The sequence below is a fragment of the Urocitellus parryii genome, chromosome 8, assembly GCF_045843805.1.
Source record: "Urocitellus parryii isolate mUroPar1 chromosome 8, mUroPar1.hap1, whole genome shotgun sequence".
Classification (NCBI taxonomy): Eukaryota; Metazoa; Chordata; class Mammalia; order Rodentia; family Sciuridae; genus Urocitellus; species Urocitellus parryii.
In genome coordinates, this window is record NC_135538.1 from 58,797,578 (window position 1) to 58,811,600 (window position 14,023).

A 14,023-nucleotide genomic window follows, 5' to 3' on the forward strand; every position below is an offset into this window, starting at 1 on the left:
GCTTTTTTGTAATTCTTTTTTTCACTCAGTGTTCAACAATAACTTTGTACAGTAATGGGAATGGAGAATTGAAGATGGAAACAATTTTTTTATGCCAGCCTTGTCAGAAAGAATCACTTCAATAATACCTCATGTGCAGATGTCTGGATAGATTGGGATTTGCTTAAACCAACAGAATGTGCAAGGAGTGATAGTGAGCCAAGCTGTAAGCTGCAGATTTAAGAGAAGTTTTCAATTCATATATCCTATAGTATCCTGTCCAAGGGGATCCAGCTTATATGTGAGACGTTTGACTGCCATGCAGCAGGGGAGTCAACACTATCACATGGAGCTCATTTAGGTAGAATGAGAGATGTCTACAGATCGTTCAGCTGGTCCAGCCATCCCAGCTCAGGTAAACACAGAGACACCATGTTAAGTGAAATAACCTAGACACAGATGGAAAAACACTGCATGATCCCACTCACAATCATCCAAGAACCTGAAGAATTTGATCTCATAGGCCTACGTGATATAATAGTGGTTAGAAGAGGTTAGGTAGGGTAAGAGGGAACGGGGAAGGAAAGGTGGGTCAATGAGTACAAAGAGTTAGGAGGAATAAAAGTTCTGTTGTTCTGTTGAACAGAAGGGTGTATATTTCCAAATAGCTACAAGACACAATTTTAAATGATTTACCATAAAGAAATGAGAACTGTTTAAAGCGATATATTAATGATCTTGATTTGATCAAACATTACATTATACACCATAAATCTGTACTGATATTATATGTAAATTAAATATAAAGAAATTTTAAAATGTTCAAACTGTGCTATAAATCATGTGTCTCATTATTCAAAAAAGCGATGTTTGAATTTTAAATGACATAGGAAAGTCCCTGTGTAAACTGTCTCTAACTGCATTTTAACATCATATCTCATTTTTTTAATTTCAGTTTAGAATTTTTAGAAATTTTTGTTTTGTCTCTTAATTTACTTCTCTGAACATAATATTTCCTTTCTCAAATTCTGTGCTCTTATATAATTTTATGATGAATGTTCTCAGGACTTAGTGTTCCTTTAAAGTTTGACTTTAAAGTCTCATAGGGCTAAGGTCCTGTTTGGGGCCAAGGACATCCTCTGAGGGAGTCTATCGAAGCCCTCCTTTATGCTGCATTTGAGAGAGCTGCTCTGTTATTCTCTCCTACAATACCATAAGCTCCCTTAGGTCAGGGACTGTGAACCTTTTATTATGACATGTCCAGCTGCAACCAAGTGCTAATCATGTTTTATTAGCTGCAATAACATGTGTGAGGGGAGGGGGAATAAGTAAATATATAAATGGTGATCCTGAAAAATTTCCTATATAAATATGCTGAAAATGTAATTTTATAAAAAAAAAATACACTAAGAAAATTCACCTTTTAAGAATCCTGTTGCTCCAGGCATGGTGGCACATGCCTGTAATCTGAGCAGTTTCAGAGGCTGAGGCAGGAGGATAGCAGGTTCAAAGCCAGTCTCAGCAAAAGCAAGGCCCTAAGCAATTCCATGAGACCCTGTCTCAAAATAAAATACAAAATAAGGCTGTAGATATGGCTCAGTGTTCATGTGCCCCTGATTTCAGTCCCTGGTAAAACAAAAGAGAAAGAAATAAAAAGAAAAGAGAATTCTATTGCATTCATTTTTATAAAACAATTTCTAATCTATATTTTGTTCAAAATTCATACCTACTACTTACACTTTGTACTTAGCTGTGAACCTGTTCTAGCTGATTTACTTTTTACAACTCTATGAGGTATAACCTTTCTGTCCCATTTTATAGATGAGGATATTAAAGTTTGGAGAAGTAGGAGTCTATGGTCACAGGGTTGCCCACTGGCAAAATTAGGTTTAGAAAAGTATGTAAAACTAGGTTGTCGTTTTCAAGAACTATCTGCTCTGAAATCAACTGCCTGCATTTTATAAATTAATGATTGACTGTAGTAAGCACTCTTAACATGGAAAATACTCTCAACAAAATTTTAAGTGTACATTGCAATATTGTTAGCCATGGGCACAAGGTTGAACAGCAGACATGTAGAACTTAATTATCTTACAAAAATTGAATTCTTTACTCATGGAACACCGGCTCCCTTTTCCTACTTACTCCATCCCCTGATAATATTGTTTTAATTTGTTCAAATGAGCTTGACTATTTTAGATAACTCTACATTTGTTCTGCAAAAAAACACATACGTACTTACAACTGTTCATAGATTTGCTTTACTTACAGTATGAGAAATCTGTGGTCATGAATTTTATTTTATTTGTTGACTTCTGGAGATATGTTTTTCTCTCAAGTCCTGTAATTATGATGTTGAAGTGTGATTTTAAGGATAGTAGGAAGAAAAATAGTTTTAGACCATGGAACAAATATATGTTCAAATTTTATTGGATCAATGCTGAGTTCAGTTAGTCTATCCATGTCTATATTCACCCTATGCTGCTAATCAAATGGATTATTTCAATCAATTTTTGTTGTTGTTGTTGTTGTTAAGAACTCCAAATGGATAATGGGCATCAAAGTGGTAGATTAGAGAAGGTGGTTTTCCTGGTCAGTTCATGGTGTGAAGCCAAGGATTCAGACACATAGCTTCTCAGCAAGATGAGAGAGGAAATCTGTTCTGGAAATTAACTGTGGACATTCAAAATAGAGCAGGGAATCAAGCGAATGGATATAACAAAATAAAGAAATCCCCAGTGCTGCTGGGGCCTCCAGTGGTGCTAGCAAGTCCCATCTCTCCTGTGCTAAAATAGGGGACTGAAACTTCAGTTAAAGGAATCTCCAGTTTTAGGAGGTCTGAGGTGTGCATAGATACAGAGAGACTAGAGATCAAAGACACTGCACAATTAATCTGAAAAGTGTCTTGCATAACATTATTATGGGGAGGGATAGAGAAAAACAAAGCAACTCTCTCTCAGCTACAAGGGAATCAGAAGAAGAAATCATTTTGCAGATTCAGCACAGAGTGTCTGAATAAAGACAAATGTGCCTAACCCAAAAAATAGGTTTGGCAAACCCACAACATATGGCAGAGTATGTGTCTAAGAGATTGGTAGAAACAAGTGAAGTGGGGATTATATAGGGAAAACCAGTCAGGAAAACACACCTGTCTTCCCCACCCTACCCTCCAGAATGGCTGCTTATAATTTTTGCCATTTGAAATTTTGTCTGGGAAAATCATATCAACAGAGAACTTGAAAAGTCTGGGAAGAAACTGAGGGAATTCAGAGACTGAACCTGAGAGTCTTAATAATACAAAGTTCACACTTGTCTGAGGGGAACAGAATCGACCTCTCCACTGCACGAGTGAAACCCAGGAGTTTTTCCTGGGGAATTGTCTCACAGCATGGCCCATCAACTGCCTAACCTGGGAGGTACACTGATTTAAAATCTTTAGATCAATCCAAGAAAGAGGGTGGAGACTAACTAGGCCCAAATCCTTCTCCCAGGGGGGCTTCATATGGGAAGTAACCCCACCTGACATATGTGAGAAGAATATTTGAACACCAACAGAAAAATTTTCCTAACTTTTTATCAAGATCCTCAGATTTATTTTATTTATTTTTTCCTACTCACTGTTCAATGGTGACCCGAATGGTTCATGGACATTTACACATATTCATACTTGTTTTGTTATTTATTTGTTCATCATTCCTAGCATTTTTAAGGCAGTTATTCCTTGACCAATATTTTGAGAGCCAAGATATTTGATTAGAATATATCAGTATTGAACTTATACTCTTTTACTCTTATTTTTATTTTAAAATTTTTATTCTATATACTCTTTTTTTTCACTTATCTATCTGATTAGATCCTCTTCCTCAATTTTCCTCTGCTAACAGTCAACCTTTATTAATCTCTTTATCGGTTACTCTCTATTTTTTGTTCCTATTTTTTCTCCTCTTTCCACACAAACATTGCATCCTACACTACATTTTTTCTATCTCTATTCACAACTTAAAATTACAAACCCATTTGTAAATTTACTATTTTGTTCATGGGCAATCACTGATCATATCATCTCTATTTATTTAACAATTAACATAGTAGATGACAAAGCAGGAATCATTTGGTGTGTGCTGTAAATTATTTGAACTAGTTCTTGTTAATATTTGTCTCCTTCTAAACTGTGAAGTTCTAAAACCTTTAGCGTCCATATAAGTACACAGGGTAGACTGTCTACTGCCTCAAAACCATACTCTGAAATGAGCAGACACACAAACAACATAAAAAATCAAGGGATCAAATTGCCTCAAATAATCCATTATAATCCAATAAAAGAATTAATAAACACCACAGTGAAATAAATGAAAGAGAAGGAGCTGAAAATGTTCATAGTTAAATTGATCTCCAAGATAAAAGATGATGTAATGAAGAAAACACAAGAAACGAAAAAAGAAAAAATTCTTGAAATGAAAAAAATCAATAAACCAAATTAAAAATTTATTGGGAGGCATAATGAGCAAGCTAGATGAATTAGAAGACAGAGTTTCAAGCAATGAAGACAAAATATATACTCTAGAAAATAAAGTTGACCATAGAGAAAAGATGTTAAGAGACCATGAACAAAATCTCCAATAAATATGGGATAACATGAGAAGAATAAACTTAAGATTTACTGGGATACATACAGGTTTGGAAATACAAACCAAAGGAATGCATAATCTTTTCAATGAAACAATATCTGAAAATTTCCCAAACCTTAAGAATGAAATGGAAAATCAAATATGAGGCTTACAGGACTCCAAATGTACAAAAAATTACAATAGACCCACCTCAAGTCACACTACAATGAAAATTCCCAACATACAAAGTAAGGACAGAATTTTAAAGACTTACAGAGGAAAAACATTTGGTTAGTTTTACAGGGACACCAATTTGGATCACAGTTAATTTCTCAACCTAAACACGAAGCTAGGAGGTCATGGAGTGACATATACCAAGCTCTTTAGGAAGTCAGATGCCAACTAAGAATACCATATCCTGTGAAATTGAGCTTCATATTTGACAATTAAATTGAAACCTTCCACGAAAAACAAAATTTAAAAGAATTCACAAGAAAGCTTACACTACAGAAAATTCTTAGCAAAATATTTCATGAAGAAGAAATAAAATAAAAATAAGAGAGAAAACCAGCACATGGAAAAAATATACTAAAGGTATAGTCAATCAAAGAAGGAACTAATTCAAATTAAAAACTCGAAATGAACCAAAATGACAGGGAATAAAAACCATTTCTCAATAATAAGATTGAATATAAATGAATATAAATATGAACTCCTCAATTAAAAGACATGAACTGGCAGATTGAATTAACAACAAAAGAAAAAAACGAATAACATGCTGTCTCCAAGAGATTAACCTCATAGACCACTACATCCACAGACTGAAGGTAAAAGGATGGAAAAACTATATATATCATTCATATGAATTGCATAAACAAGCAGAGGTTTCAGTCCTTATATCAGGTAAACTAAACTTCAAGTCAAAATTAATCAGAAGGGACAAAGAAGTTCATTTTACATGGCTGAACATGTAAAAGACACAAGACACAACAATCTCAAATATTTATGCCCTAAACAGTGGAACATCTACATACATCAAACAAACCCTTCACAAATTCAAGAATCAAATAGAATACAACACAATAACACTGGATGACTTTGACATACTTCTCTCATCACTTGATACATCTTCAAAACAAAAACTAAATAAAGAAGCAGCAGAATTAAAAATACAATTAATAATTTAGATGTAACAGACACACATACAATATTTCATCCATCAATGACTGAATACTTTTTTTTTTCTCAGCAGCACATAGATTCTTCTCTAAAAAAAATCTCATATTTTAGGCCACAAAGCAACTCTTAGCAAATACAAAAAAAAATAGAGATAATGCCCTGAATTTTATCAGATCATAATGGAGTGAAATTAGAAATCAATAATAAAATAAAAAATAGAATGTATTCTAACATGTGGAGATTAAATAATAAACTATTGAATGATTAATGCATAGTGGAAGAAATCAGGGATGAAACAAAATATATACTTAGAGATAAATAAAAATAATGACATAACTTATCAAGATCTTGGGAACAATGAAGTTGATAGTAAGAAGAAAGTTCATTGCATTGAGCTCATTCATTGAAAGAATAAAATTAAATAACTGAACTTTACATCTTAAAGCCCTTAGGGGAAAAATATCAATACAAAAAGCAGTAAAAGACAGGAAATGATAAAAATCAGAGCTAAAATGAATGAAATTGAAACAAAATAAATTTTAAAAGTCAACAAAACAAAAAGTTGTTTTTTTAAAAAAACAAAATAACATTTACAAAATGTTAGCCAGGCTAAAATTAGCCCGGCTAATGAAGAAAAAGAGATCATTAGCCAGGCTAATGAAGAAAGAGAGATCAAATTAATGAAATTCGCAATGACAAAGGAAATATCACCACAGTCACCACTGAAATACAGATGATAATCAGAAACTATTTTGAAAATCTACACTGAAGTATAATAGAAAGTTGTGAAGACATGGACCAATTTCTAGAAACATATGACCTGCCCAATTTAATCAGAAGGACAGAGAAAATTGAAACAAATAAATTTCAAGCAAAGAAATTGAAGATACTATCAAATACCTACCAATAAAGAAAAGCCCTGGACCAGATGCCTTCACATCCAAGTTCTACAACACCTTCAAAGAAGAAATTACACCAAGACTCACCAAATTATTCCATGAAGTAGAAAACGAGGGAACCCTTCCAAACTCATTTTATGAAGCTAGTATCATCTTGACACCAAAACTATACAAAGAAACATCAATGAAAGAAAATTTCAGACCAATATCTCTGATGAACATAGATGGAAAAATTCTTAATAAGATAATGGCAAATCACAATAAAAAACATATCAAAAAGATAATGCACTATGGTCAAGGGGGGTTCATTCCAGGGCTGTAAGTATGGTTCAACATAAGGAAATCAATAAACGTAAATCATCACATCAACTGACTTAAAGATAAGAATCACATGGTTATCTCAATAGATATAGAAAAAGTGACAAAATTCAGTATCCATTCATGCTGAAAACACCAGAAAACCCAGGGATAGTAGGAACATACCTTAACATGGTAAAAGCTATATATACTAAACATCATTCTAAATGCTGAAAAACTGAAGGAATTCTCTCTAAAGACTGTAAAGACAGGGGTGCCCTCTTTCATCACTCCTGTTCAACATAGTCCTTGAACCCCAGCCAGAGCAATTAAACAAGAGAAAGAAATTAAAGTGATGCTGGCAGGAAAATAAGAACTCAAACTATCCTATTTGCTCATGACATGATTCTATATTTAGAAGACCCAAAAGACTCAACAAGAAAGCCTCTATGACTCAAAAATGAATTCAGAAAAATAGCAGGATATAAAATTAACACTCATAAACCAGTTGCATTCCTACACACCAATGATGAATCTACTGAAATAGAAATCAGGAACACTATCTCATTCAAAATAGCCTCAAAATAGAAAAATAATCTTTTTTATGAATTAATCTAACAAAACAAGTTAAACACCTGTAGGATGAAAACTACAGACCACTAAAGAAAGAAATTGAAGAAGATCTGAGAAGATGGAAAGATTTCCCAAGTTCTTGAATAGGCAGAAACAATATTGTCAAAATGGCCATACTACCAAAAGCAATATATAGATTTAATGCAGTCCTATTAAAATTCCAATGACATTCTTCATAGAAAGAGAAAAAGTAGTCATAAAATTTATTTGGAAAAATAAGAGGTCCAGAATAGCCAAAGCAGTCCTCAGCAAGAAAAGTGAAGCAGAAGGCATCACAATACCTAAACTTTAATTATACTGCAGGGCTATACGAACAAAAATGGCATAGCATTGGCACAAAAACAGACACAAAGACCAATGGAACAGAATAGAAGACATACAGCAATACACACATAAATATAGCTATCTCATACTAGACAAAGGCATCAAAAACATATATTGGGGAAAAGATAGCCTCTTCAACAAATGGTACTGGGAAAACAAGAAATCCATATGTAGTAGAATAAAATTGAAACTCTGTCTCTCCCTTGTACAAAACTCAACTCAAAGTGGATCAAAGACCTTGTCATCCAGAGACCCCAAGCCTACTAGAAGAAAAAGTAGGCCCAACTATCCCTCATGTAGAGTCAGAAGAGGACTCCCTGAAACCCAAGAAGTCAAATCAAGAAACAATAAACAGGATGGTATCAAACTGAAAACCTTCTTCACAGCAAAGGAGACTATCATAAATGTGAAAAGAGAGTCCATAGAATGTGAGAAAAATCTTTCCCACTAGAACCTCAGATACAGCATAATCTCCAGGATATACAAAGATCTCAAAAAACAACACCAAATAATAATAATAATAATAATAATAATAATAATAATAATAACCCAATAAACAAATGGGCTAAAGAAGTGAATAGCAGGCACTTCACAGAAGATATATGAATCGGGAAAAATATGAAAAAAGTATTTAACATCTCTAGCAATTAGAAAAATGCAAATAAAAAACACACTGAAATTAGAACTCACCCCAGTCAGAATGGCAATTATCTTACTTAACGATTATTTACTTAACAATAAATGTTGGCGAGGAAATGGGGATAAAGGTTCCCTTATACATTACTGGTGAAACTTCAAATTAGTGCAACCACTCTGGAAAGCAGTATGGAGACTCCTCAGAAAACTTGGAATGCAAACACCATTGACCTAGTTATCCCACTCCTCAGCTGTATATACCCAAAGGACTTAAAATCAGCATACTATAGTGATGTTGCCACATCAATGGTTATAGCAGCTCAGTTCACAATAGTCAAGCTATAGAATCAACATAGGAGCCCTTCAACAGATGAATGGATAAAGAAAATACATACATAATGGAATATTACTCGACTATAAAGATAATTAAATTATAACATTTGCCCATAAATTGATGGAACTGGAGAATATCATGCTAAATGAAATAAGTTGGTCTCCAAAACCAAAGGAGGAATATTGTCTCTAATTTGTGGGTGTTAACCCACAAAAAAGGAGGGTAAGATTAGAAGTTCATTAGACTAGACAAAAGAAAATGAAGGGAAGGGAGTATGCATGGAAATAGAAAAGACAGTAGAATGAATTGAATATATCTGTACTATCCTTATGTGTGAATACAGGACAAATGTAACTCCTCATCACATACAACCACAATAATGGGATCCTAATTAGAACAAGTAATATTTATTCTGTGTATGTACAACATGTCAAAATATACTCTACTGTTATGTATATTTAGAATGAACAAATAAATAAAATAAAACATTTATAATATAAAAACAACTCCAAAATGAATAAATATTTTCAAAATCATCTACTCTAAACACTTAAAACAGCAAGTGTGGACCAGCGCTGAGCAACCTGGTAGTGGAGTCATTCAATTCTACTTAGAGCCACATTATTTTTCTTTTCCTTCTTATTTTTCTGTTTTCCTTAGATATATTAATAGGCATTAAATAAGATAACTAAAATTGTACCTGGACTCAACTAAATTGAATTTGCACTGTTATATCTCATCTAGTAGAAAAATACTCTTTTGGGTGGGTCCTTGGTATCAGGTATTATACAACCACATCCTATTTCTTCACAGTATACTACTTAAAATGTCATACAAATGTATTTTTTCTTAATAGCTTCCATATGAATTATCACATTTTAGTTTTGCATAAATTTAAAAAAAATGGTAACAATCTTTGTCTACTTGTGCTGTTATTAAAAAATACCCAAGACTGGGAAATTTATAGGTAACAGAGATGTATTTCTCTCATTTTTGAAGTCTAGTAATTCCAAGATCAAGGTACTGGCGGTGTCTTCCAAGGAACTCAGTTTCTGCTTCCAAGATGATGCCTTTATACCTGTGGCTGAACATGGAAGAGGTGGTGAAAGGTGAAAAAGAGTCTAAACTATTTCCCTTCATTTATTTTATAAGGCACTAGTCCCATCATGAGGAAAAAATTCTCATTATTTAATGACTTCTCAAATTGTTCCAATCTTAGCACTATAGTGGGGCTAAGATTCATCATGAATTAAGGGGAGATAGCACTCATAATATAAGTTTTAAAATTTGTGTATGAGAAATCTGAGAAAGTAGAATGATATATCTAAGTATACATTAGAGAAAAGAATAAAACTCAGAATTTCTTCCTGTCAATGTAGAAACCTAAAAGATGCAATGAATCCTGGAAATATATCTGATTCTTTGATCACCACAGTGACAGAAATAATGGTGTTCCTGTAGTCATCTGGGTAATGTTGCATTTTTATACACACCTGGCAATTTCCTAAAGTTCATCAGAGGAACATCATACTTCATCAAGAACAAAAGTGCAGAATACTAAATTTTCCACATATGTGGTAACTTTGTATTTTCTAGACTAATCTCTATTATGAATTAAAAAATATGCTTTACATTGCTATTATTTATAATTCTAAATACTAGATAATTTATTCATTCACTTAAACAATAATCATAAAGTCTGAATCTTACTTTCTTTTTATAGTCTCATGGAAATACACCAATAGAATAAACTGATAATGGACTCGGTTACTTATATGTTACATATACCTTATTTTTCACTGATTACATTTCAAAAGTCAGTCAATGTGTTTCAGTATAGAAGCCATTGAAGTTTCAACATTCTGCAATAACTTTATAGCAGAATGTTGAAACTTCTATTTATAAAACTTTAGGAAAATTGTAATAGATTGATGTACAAATTTGACTTAAAAATTCGAACACAATTTTTTCACAACTTTCTGATTATTAACATTTTCCCCATTAGAAATGAGATTTCTTATATGTAATAAGGGTTGTAATGCATTCCAATGTTGTTGTATATTTAAAAAAATAATAATAATAAAGAAAAGAATAAATAAAAATAAGCAATTAAAGAATTACTTGTCACTGCGATTTTTTTCTTTATCTGAAGATATTTCACAGATCTTAAAAAGATAAATATTACCATTTATTTTAACTCTATGAGAACCTTTAAAAGGACAAGAATCATTCATTTTAACAATAGAATTTTAGAAAATTGATCATAATTAGAAGCATTTTTTCTAATTGATTGATGATGCTTTGGTTCCATAGTATATATTGTAAGACCAGTAAGTATCTTTAATTACTTGTCATATGGTTATGATTCATTTCATTGTACTCAAAATTTTCCAAAAGCTATGAATATGTGATTGACACATGTGGAAATATATTCATGGTACAACTAATGTTTATATTTTTGCCTACATGAAAATATTTGCCACTTGTCCTATTAGATTGATATAATAATTAACATTAAATCTAAAATGGTTAGATAAACCATTGTCATTGTCAACATAATTTTAAATAGAATAATTATTCTAATCTCTTTGGGGCTTAGGTGTAGGAAAAGATATCACATCACATTTGATCAAAGCAACTAGAAAAAGAGATGCATGCATAACAGATACATAACAAGAGAAATCAGGCTAGATCTCTCAACAGAAAAAAAAATAAATAATTTAAAATTTGTTTACCAAGTGCGGATACATCAAATAAGAAACAGAGGGAAGAACACTAATGAGAGCACAGAGATGGGCATTGTAAGAAATGACTGCCAGCACAAAGGGCAAAGGCTATAATTATCAAAACTGAGAAAACAGCAGGAGGGATCTAGAATTTAAACTCAGAGGCTTGAGAAGGAGCTGCTGCCATACTGTTGCTTGTATCTTAAGTCTCTGATCTCAAAGGAAGTTCCCCATGGAGGTAAGATCAAGACTTCTAAAATGGGAGCACTGGCCAACTGATATTGAAGTCTTTAAGGGGCAAAATAATACAGATTCTAAGGGTAAAGAACAATTGCAAAATGGATTCAACTGCTGCCATGAGAATAAACTGCTACTTCCGGAATGAAAAAACAACAACAACAAAAACAGTGGTGCCAGTGTGATGCTTAGAGAAACAGAAAGCAAACCAGAAAGAGGCAAAGAATCAAAAGAGGAAAATCCCTTTTTCTTTTGATTAACTGGGAGCAGCAACTGGTTCACCAAGTCCAGGTCCTAGCATCATCAAAATTATGTACAGAAAGACAGATATAAACCTAAAATAAACAGATGTTAGGATCTGGAAAATAAGAAATAAGATTTGAGAAAAAAAATACATCCTAAATTCTGCATGTGTGTGTGTGTGTGTATATCCATCCAAATATGTATGGCTGACAGCCACATGAACATACCACACACACATTTTGTGCATCTATGTAGCCATGTATCACTTAAAGATGGGTGTATTTTCTGAGAAAACTACCATCAGGATCTTTCATCTCCATGTGAATATCATACAGTGTACTTCACTGTCTGAATGTAATAGCTTAGTACACACCTAGCTTATATAGTATAGGCTCTTGTTTCTAGGCAACAAACACGTAACGCATGTGACTAAACACAATTCTTAACTCACTGATAAGAATTTATATATCTTTTTTTTAAAGCAATGAGCGTTTAATATATATATATATATATATATATATATATAGTTATAGTTATAAATGGACATAATAAATTTATTTTATTTATGAATTTTTATGGGTTCTGATGATCGAACCCAATGCCTTGCATATCCTAGACAAGCCACTAAGCTACAATTCCAGCCCAAGAATTTGTGTATCTGAACACATCCAAACATAAAAGATTCAACAAAATATGTGATATAAAAGATCTTTTTAAAGTATACCTGTATACTGTGGATGGAGGATGATCTGAATGTGTTATTAAGTACTGAGTAAATGTGAAAGACTAGGATATTACTGGGTGCTGCTATGGACTTCATAAACAATATAATTATGATGCACTGAATTTATTAAAAATTTCATTTCATTGTTTTTCCTTCAACAATAAGTTAACCTTAGCTTACTATGACTTTTTTACTTCATAAACTTGTAAGATTTCATAAACTTGTAAGAACTTTCAGATTCTTTTCAAATACCCATCAAAAGCATATTGAACAACTACACAAACCATTTCTTTCTTTACAAATCATATTTTTTAAATTTTATTTTATTTTTTACATTCTTATTGTTTATTGTTAAAATACTCTTATATTAAACAAAAATAGCACACTGCCGAGCCTAGCCCTCCACAGGATCAGGAGTATCAGTATCACTGTCATTCACCTCTACATCTTGTTGCAGAGGGCAGTCTCTAGAGGCAGTGACACACATGGAGCTGCCGTCTCCTATGATGACAATGCCACCTTCTGGAATACCTCCTGAAGGACCAGCTGAGGGTCTTGTTGTGGAGGTATCAGTCTTAAAACATAAGTATTCAGTGATTTGTTTGTTTTCTTTCTTCAATTAATCAGATTTGTTTGTAAGCATATGATGTACCATAAAGAATGTTTTACTCAAGAAAAGCTGCTGGTATTTAATTCCGGTGTTCATACTTTTTAAGGATCTTGCTAAGGTCTGCAGAAGCTTCTGCTATCCACATCACTGTGAGTCTCTTGGTGGTTCCCCTCACCACACATCTCTCTGACAGATTTCTTTTCACAGGCCCTTTTTCCAGCTATGCATTCACTAGATAATAAATACATTTCAGCTCCATTTTAATCTTAGGGGAGTGCTTTTATTGATAAAAATCCCATTATCTGACAGTCCTGTGTATGTTTGTGCTCACAAACTTTGTGTGTATGTACACAGTCCTTAGTTTACTGGGGTTTGGTCTATGATATTTTGACTTTAGAATGATGTGAAAATAATATGCATTTAGTAGGAAAGGTTCCTTGATGTCCTCTTTTCATGGGCTGGGGAAATGCTATACAACATTCTATTTCAATATTGGACAGTGAGAGTGAGCCATGGCTCCTAGTTAGATACATGAGATATTTAGCACTTATTATAAATAGGTATTGTTAGATGATTTTGTTGAACTATTGATGAA